Raw genomic sequence first — 8,535 nt, 5'->3', positions numbered from 1 at the left:
GCACCGCCCGCATGCATAGGACAGTGACTGAATGGCTCCGGGCGGGGCTTGTAAAGACAACAAGCGCCCTCTATTCTCCAGGCACCACTCGGCTGTTAGTTTAGGTTGCTATGCTAGCGTTTTTGATGTGATGTTCACCCACAAAGCAGCTAAATCTGGATGAAAATAAAAATGTGTATGGCTCGAATATGGTTCTTAACATGATCCCAATTTTTTGGCAAAAAGAATGACGTGACTTTATAAACACACACTGGCTTCCGTAAGTCCCGTTCCTGGGATGTAGCTGGCAAACAAGGAAATGTCTCTTCCTGGTGGCGGAGAAGTGTACTTTTTTCTTTAAATAATGGAATGCTATGTTTTTCATGTTGCAATATTGTGACCGTTTTAGAAAAGCAATAAGCCACGCGAGGCTTGTGGTTACCGGGGTAGTATACACCGGCTGAGAGGGTCGGACATACTTGGCTGGCACCTCGTGTTTCCCAACGCCTTTCAGCCGGTGTATACCCCACTAGCCTCTTGTGGCTTATTGCTTTATTAAACCAGTGGTTAATATATATAAATATATATTTGTCCATTTGTCCCCCATCAAATCATATGTTGATTGATTGATTGATTGATTGATTAATTGAAGAGTTTATTAGCAGTTTGCAATAGGAAAAAGTGCAGTTTCATGACAGCACAAATCACTGGTACAAGGTCAACTAAAAGGAGATCCTAGTAAGCTTTACAGCTTATTTACACAGGAACCACTTCATGTATCTCATATAACATTGAAAGACAGACGGATAGAACATAGTACTTTACATAACATCAATTAGAAAAGCAGAGAAAGGGGAGAAAAAAAGGGGGGTGGGGGTTGGAAACATGGGGGCTTAGTCTATTTACAAGTCTGGAGTAGCAGCCGCCTGAAGGTGACTTTTCATACCAATTTTGAAGGAGACTAGGGATTTGCTCTCCTTTAAGGCTTGCGGAAGGGCGTCCACATGTTGGTGTTATAGCAGGAGAACGAGTTAGAGCCTTGTTTAGTGTTAAATCTACGTTGATGATGATTAGTGGATCCCTCTGGTGTTGTGATCATGAACATCCTTGACCTTTAGGAAGTAGTTTGTCAGGTACATGGGTATCTTGGAGGTGTAGTGTATCTTGTACACCAGGCCCATTGCAAGATGCTGTACTCTGTCAGCTACTTTGAGCCGAAGAGGAAGACCAAGCACGACCCTAATCAGTTTGTTATGTGCTGTTTGGAGCTTTAACTTTAAGGCAACTGGGGCACCGCGATACGAGCACCTCCTAGGGTCTTTCGAGATTTAATATTGTACCAGATTTCTACCAGATTTGTGTTGTTAAAACGCTTTAAAAAATATTCAAAATCTGTCACTTTTTTGGGAGGAGGGAATTGCAGATCTACAGATCGTTCTCGGAAAATGAATATCGTGTAAAAAAGCATTGCAGATGCCATAGCAGCCCAAATCATAACTGACTTCGGAAACGTTCCAGCAACTCTGACTTCAGAAGGTTGACATTTCTCTAATATAAATCCTTGTTTTGATTGGTCTCGTGTAATATTGTAATATTTTGAAATATGGACTTTTGATATTCATGAGCTGTATGCCATAAAAATTCAAAGTTTTAACAAAAAAAGGTTTGGAATAATTCACTGAATGTTCAATGTATGTAGAATATATTATGAAAGCTTCAAGAAATATATGAACGTTTCAAGAAAATGTACTTTTACACAATATTCTAATTGTTCGAGAAGGATCTGTAGTGACACGGCTATTTTCAAATATCCGATGCATAGGTTTGAAGTGTTCACGTGGTCCATAGTCGCTTTCTTCTGGGCTTGATTTCATAGACCTGGGCTGCGTCCGAAATCCACCCTAAATTGTCTAATGTAGTGTACTAAAAGGGGGCTCCGCCATTTTGAACTAGTGTCCAAATGTATAGTGAGGATTTTTGTACCCTAATATAGTGTACTGAAGTATCCCACAATGCATTTGGATTTGTAGTGTGCATTCGATGGTCACTATTCAAGCCCTACTGCCCCACAATGCACTGCGATGCGGCCGCTCTCTCGCGCTTTGAGCATGCACATGCGGTGGTGACGCGCACACGCACACTGCAGGCTCGTCTCTGGGCAGGAGGCAATGAACGCAGCTAGTCGTATAGCCACCTGTTGCTGAGCAAAAGCAACAGAGCCGCTCGTAACAGAACCACCGGCTAAAGAAAACAACTTGTACAAATGTCCACAGCCTTGTCACCAGAGAACAAATGATGAAAAAAGCTCTAAAGTTGTTTATGAAGATCACAAACATGGGTGTATGTCTGCATGTGAGAGGAATTAATGTGGCACAAACATTAATACAATTTTAAAAAATATATATTTTTTATAACATTATTTTATTGAATTGTGATAAATAAAAACACAATTATATAGGCCTATTTCTCATAATAACACCACAACATGTTGGTATGTTATTTACAATCCACAAGCATTGGGGAGTTGATGTACAAGCTCACAACGCGTCGCTTCGCCCCCTGTTGAGAGCTTGTAGATCGGCTATTATTTAGCCAGTGTTTTAACTGTGCGACAGCAATGACGCAACAAGATGGCGACGGAGAAGTGTCCGAAATGCGCTGATTTGTTCACTACTGTAGTACACTACATCTGGATCCCTCATTTAGGGTTAGGGAGTAGGGAACGCGTTCCGCATTTCGGACACAGCCCTGGCTGGTTGCTTATTTCTCTGGTAATGTCTGGCAACACATGGTGTCTGGATCCGGGGCTCAGGGACAGAGAGGAGGGGTTGAGGACACAGGGAGATGGAAGTGACATCAGTGTTCAGGGGCAGGGAGGACGAGCCGCCTCCCCAGTCCAGCGGCTTGTTGTTTCCTTTCTTTGAATCTCTTTAATTCAGGGGTGTGTCAACGTTTTCAGGCAAAGGACCCCTTAGTAGTTGAGAGAGAGATGAAGCAGGGACCCCCCCCCCCCCCAACCCATAGATTCAACATAGTTTCATTGTTTGACAGCCCAATCACAGTGTATTTTGGGTTCATGTTAATGTGTGTTTTCAGATATTTCACCACTTGAACCGTCAATACTTAATATACTTGACCTTTCACTCTGTATTTAGTCTGCTCTTTTTCCCCTCGACACCAAAGCTCTTTACCAAAAATAGCCGATCTACAAGCTCACGCTGCGAGGCGTTGTGAGCTTGTAGATCTGCTATTTTTGGCTAAAGTTCTCAGAATATGGACACGAGGTAATACGCAAAGATTTGGAGGACCCCCTGTAGTAACTCTAGGGGTCCCGGACCCCCTGTTGAAGACCCCTGCTTCAGTTGAACGTATTTACTGAACATGAACGGAGACAGTGGCGCTTTTAATTACATTACTTTACATTGCTATCTATCTATCTATCTGTCTGTCTGTCTGTCTGTCTGTCTGTCTGTCTGTCTGTCTGTCTGTCTGTCTGTCTGTCTGTCTGTCTGTCTGTCTATCTATCCTTTCAAAGCGAAGCGCTTGTTGTGCCGCTTGTTTTTGAGAAAGAGGAATGGGGAGACGGGGCGCAACATGAACCGCAGGGTAATGGCTCTGACATGAAGGGGACATGACTGGAAGAGTGGCATTAAGGGAGCAGAACGGCAGAAGAAGCAGATCGACAAGCTCAGTTGAGCTTGTAGATCTGCTACTTTTGATGCTTTTGTGTGGCACTGTAGTAATGATCAAGGACTCCGTTAATTAGGTTAATTCATGAAAAAACTAGTGCTGTGCGAGTTACCTAAATTAATCGCGATTAATCGCATATTTATATATTATAGCCATTTGGCCTTTGGACACTGTTTTATCAACATTATCTCAACTATTATTTGGGGAGGTCTCCAGATGATTAGCAATGTGCAATATCGTTTTCTCACTGAACAGTGAACAAACCAACATACATATACAGGTTATCTGCACATTTATAAAGTGACAATTTAATTATTTTATTAATATCTCTAATTGTCTCACAAGTAATTAACTAAAATGGTCAAACATTGGATACAATATTGGCTATTTTGGCTACAAGGTCCATCCCTCTTGATACAAAATATAATTAAAGCCTAAAGGTGGACACAACAGTAATCAGATTAAGTACATTTAGCAGATCCTTATACGAATCAGCTGCATTGTGTTTAATGCAATACCATTATGATTTATTTGGGTTTTGAATTGCTTTTGAATAAAAGATTAAGATACTTTCGCATAAAGCAAGCATATTTTTCCACTCCCAAGTTAATAGAGCCATGAAAGATGAAAGATATCCCTCTAAGTTACATTGTGAACTGATAAAAGCTGATGACGTATGTGCGATTAATCGTGCGATTAACTAGCTAAATCATGCGATTAATCCCGATTAAAATATTTAATCGTTGAACAGCACTAGAAAAAACACAAAAATGTTTTAATGTGGAGATAAGAGCTTGTCTGCCTGATGGCAACGTTATTATAAACACTTAAAAAATAACACTGCTCTACTGTGCTTGTGTGCTGAATGGAAAATGGCTCAGTTTGAGTGGGTGACTAGGACGTGTTCCCAGAAGGTATGTAGGTGTGTATGTGCATGCATATGTGTGTGTGTGTGTGTGTGTGTGTGTGTGTGTGTGTGTGTGTGTGTGTGTGTGTGTGTGTGTGTGTGTGTGTGTGTGTGTGTGTGTGTGTGTGTGTGTGTGTGTGTGTGTGTGTGTGTGTGTGTGTGTGTGTGTGTGTGCGCGCGTGCGTGCGTGCTGCGTGCACATGTGCGTGTGCCTAAGGCATTATGTGCGCGTGCCTAGACATTATGTGCACGTGTGTGGGTGGACACAGTAAAATGCTCTGCGAGATTTTTTACCCATTTCTAACTCTGGGCGTATAGAAATGCAACCAAATGGACTCGCACCTTAATACTCAGGATGTGTTTATGTACAGGTATGAGTGCCTGCCTGTTCATCTGATAATAAAACCCTATACAGTTGACCAGAGTCCTTCGGGGCTCTATACTAGTGTCTTTTCCGTTATTGGGGGAAGGCTTTCACCGAAAATAGCAGACTTCATAATGACGTCCAAAACTGTGACTGTTCAGGATAAAAAAATTAAAAAATATCAAAAAGTTGCAGATCTAGCATGCGTCATGCTTTCGCGCGACGCTGTCAGTATGATCGAGTAAGGTGTTAAATTACGAAATAACAAAAACACTAAATGGAATATGGAGATAAGAGGTATTACTACCCGACAACAACGATATGTTGTATGAGGGTGAGTGGGCTGCATGGTGGGAGGTCAGTTCTCAACCAATCCCACATCACCAAAGTGTTGCCATGCAAATGAAAAGACAAGGCCTCGGAAGAACAGATCTCCTAACATCACTATCCAAGCTACTGTAACACATCCTTACGCACGCACGCACAGGGGCGTCACAAGGGGTAGGAAAGTGGGACTGAGTTACCAGGGCCCAAGGTGGAGGGGCCCTAGTAACTTTAGTTATTGAAAAATAGCAGATATACAAGCTCACAGCGCGGCACCGAGTGCCGCACTGCAAGCTTGTAGATCTGCTATTTTCGAAAAGTCGTGAAAATGTGCGCAAATCTTTGAATATATGTCTTTTTTAACACATTCCCCGCCATTTAACAATACCTTCGTACTCTCCCCTGCCTCTGTCTCCATAGACTTCCATGTAATTCATAGTGCACGGATCATGCACACCCATGCCTAGATAATGCACCACGTGTCTGCACATTGCTCACAGCTTTCAAACAAAAAAATCCGAATGGAAATCCGTTCAGGCATTCATGAGATAGCAGCCATTATGTTTTCCTAAAATGTAAACAAAGATGGCTGCCATGTTTGAAAGATGGGGTTGCTATGGGGGTTAAACATGCAATTTCGCGATTGCTATCATGCCTACTAAAGTTTTTGGGGTCTTTTGAAAAAAAAAATGTTTGATTTTTTTTTCTTTTTTTTTCTCGGGATTATCGGGCCTGGCGGGGAAAGACATTGAAATAATCTCGGGACTATCGGGCCTGGCATGCAATGAGTTAAGTGAACATTTGTAACTCAAATTTTGCTTCTGGGGGGTCCCTGGAACTAAATATTTTGAGATGGGGGGTCCTTCACATGAAACATTTGAGCATCACTGACATGGAAACATAGGTTTCTTGGCACACATTTTCACGATTTTTCAAAAAATAGCAGATCTACAAGCTCGCAGCGCGGCACTTGGTGCCACGCTGTGAGCTTGTATATCTGCTATTTTTCAATAGTTAACATTCATGGGGGGCCCGCAGTGAATTTGGTGTGACGCCCCTGCGCACACACAGAAACAACACACACTGGCTATGCTCACAACACACTAGGGCCCTCATTTATCAATGTGGTGCAGATCAAAATGTTTGGCGTTTAAAGGAGCTATAGTTAACTTTTTCATTTTGGCCGTTTACATCCCTCTTCTATTCTTTTATATGGAATCTAGATAGTGAGACGGAGCAGCATTGTCTAACTATCTGACTCATGTATCCACTCCAAAATGTATACAGTATCTAACACACTAATAAATGATCTCTGTGAAAATATAACATTTTATAAAAGCATATAATAGACCAGGGGTTTTCAAAGTGGGTGACGGGGCACCCTGGGGTGCCGCGGCGGCAGTCCAGGGGTGCCGGGAGATGATTTGATAATATTTGGAATTTATTTGGACACTTGAAAAATATTTAGTATCATTTTAAACTTGAAGTACAATTATTTTCAGACAGTTCTAACCAAAATGGCTATTATCTCAACGTTTTCCTCGCAACAAAATCACTAAAATATCGTCACTGTCGGGCAGAAACCTTGTATCTCCAAGTTTCAAATGTGTACGTCTTTTGGTAAAGCAAGGCCCTGCTTCATCATACAAAACTGTCGCTCAAAAGTAGTGAAAACAGCCGATCTACAAGCACACAAGTGCTTGTAGATCGGCTGTTTTCACTAGTTTAGTACATTTTATAGATGATAAATACAAAACGAACGGTTTGTTGTTTCCACCCGACAACGACGATATGCTATAAATATAAGGTGCTGGGAGTGAAAATTATAATGTAAGGGTGCCTCGGATTAAAAAAATATTTATGGGGTGCCCTGAGACAAAAAAGTTTGGGAACCCCTGTAATAGACTATCATTGACATGCAGGCAGATTATGACTAGCAATTAAAATCTAGCAATATAAGCAATCTAACATAAAATAAGATTGCCGATCTGGCTCTGAAGAAGCTTATAGGATACTACCGCTTATGCGAGACTCAAGCATTTTGCGGCGTCGGAAGCGGCGCGGCGCGGTGCGGCGCGGCGCGGCGCTGCTTCTTTTTGTGGACTGTGAGCCTGAGGTCTCCAATTTATACAGTGAAGTGTGTCCTATATGGAGTTATGGATAAAACCCAAACCTTCAGAATTCAGATTATGACTGTCTCCTTGCCAGTATCTCTCAGTGACATGGCATGCATAGCAGCCTGTGGTTTATGGGGAATAGCCATTATTGCTTTATTGTTTGTGTCCTGGAAGGTCCTGGAAAAAAATAACTGTGCATTGCTTTTGGTTATTGATTTTGTTAACTAATTTGCTGTCACCATAAATTGACTTTGAAAGGTTTTGGAAATTCATTGGTAAAGATTTGTAAGAACCCTGAGTCTGGCTTGATGAGCTGGACTGTTGTTGACTCAGGCCGTCAGTCACTTGGCACCGGATGGCTTTCTAATTGACTTTCTGTACAATCTGTAGCGGCTTTCCCTCAGCAAAGCCAGCGGTTCCTACGGTGACTCTTGGCTGTGGTGCCGGCCGGTGTGTCTGCATGCCATGGAACAGTTACACATGGCTGCTGCGGTACGGTCTTTTCATCTCCACCTGGTCGACGACTGGCAGAAGATCACAAGATCAAACTGTGTCATCCTGTGCGACTTCCCCCTGCTCTAGTAGTTTGCGTTTGCGAAGGATTAATTGTGTGCGTGTGTGTGTGTGTGTGTGTGTGTGTGTGTGTGTGTGTGTGTGTGTGTGTGTGTGTGTGTGTGTGTGTGTGTGTGTGTGTGTGTGTGACACATTTATATGTAGACATGACAGAATTGTGGATCTTTTATCAAAAGATATTAGCTCTACCTTTGGTCCCTCTGCATCACTGTACAAGCACTCTACTGTAAAGCCCACTATGTTTGGTCTGTGTGATGATGATACTCCTGATGTTGTGTTGGTTAATGAGAGTAGGAGGGAGGTGCTCATTCTAGAGGTTGCCTGTACCTTTGACTACAGTCTAGAGGAGGCCTTTCTAACCAAGATGCTGAAATACCAGCAGCTGAAGCAGACCATCTCACAGATAGGCTACAAGTGTAATCTTCTTGTGTTTATATTTGGCAGTCTGGGCCATGTTCACAAGCTTGTGGTTAGGGGCCTTCAGATAGCTGGTCTCTCGAAGAGGACAGCCATACAGTTAGCAAGATATTGCTCTATATCTGCCATTATTGGTAGCCGCTTTTTGTACCCATGAGGTAGAT

The 8,535-nt window shown here is 42.4% G+C and overlaps 1 protein-coding gene across 1 annotated transcript in view; it reads left to right on the top strand.

Moving 5' to 3' along the window:
• Positions 1-8,535, top strand: part of map2 (microtubule-associated protein 2) — a gene marked incomplete at both ends in the record, with an annotated part of 73,447 nt that overhangs the window by 12,087 nt on the left and 52,825 nt on the right. The gene's annotated exons all lie outside the window — the stretch shown is intronic.

This window comes from Nannobrachium achirus, assembly GCF_963921795.1.
Source record: "Nannobrachium achirus genome assembly, chromosome: 22".
Classification (NCBI taxonomy): domain Eukaryota; kingdom Metazoa; phylum Chordata; class Actinopteri; order Myctophiformes; family Myctophidae; genus Nannobrachium; species Nannobrachium achirus.
Note: the sequence above shows the minus strand (reverse complement) of the source record. Positions and strands in the feature narration are given on the sequence as shown.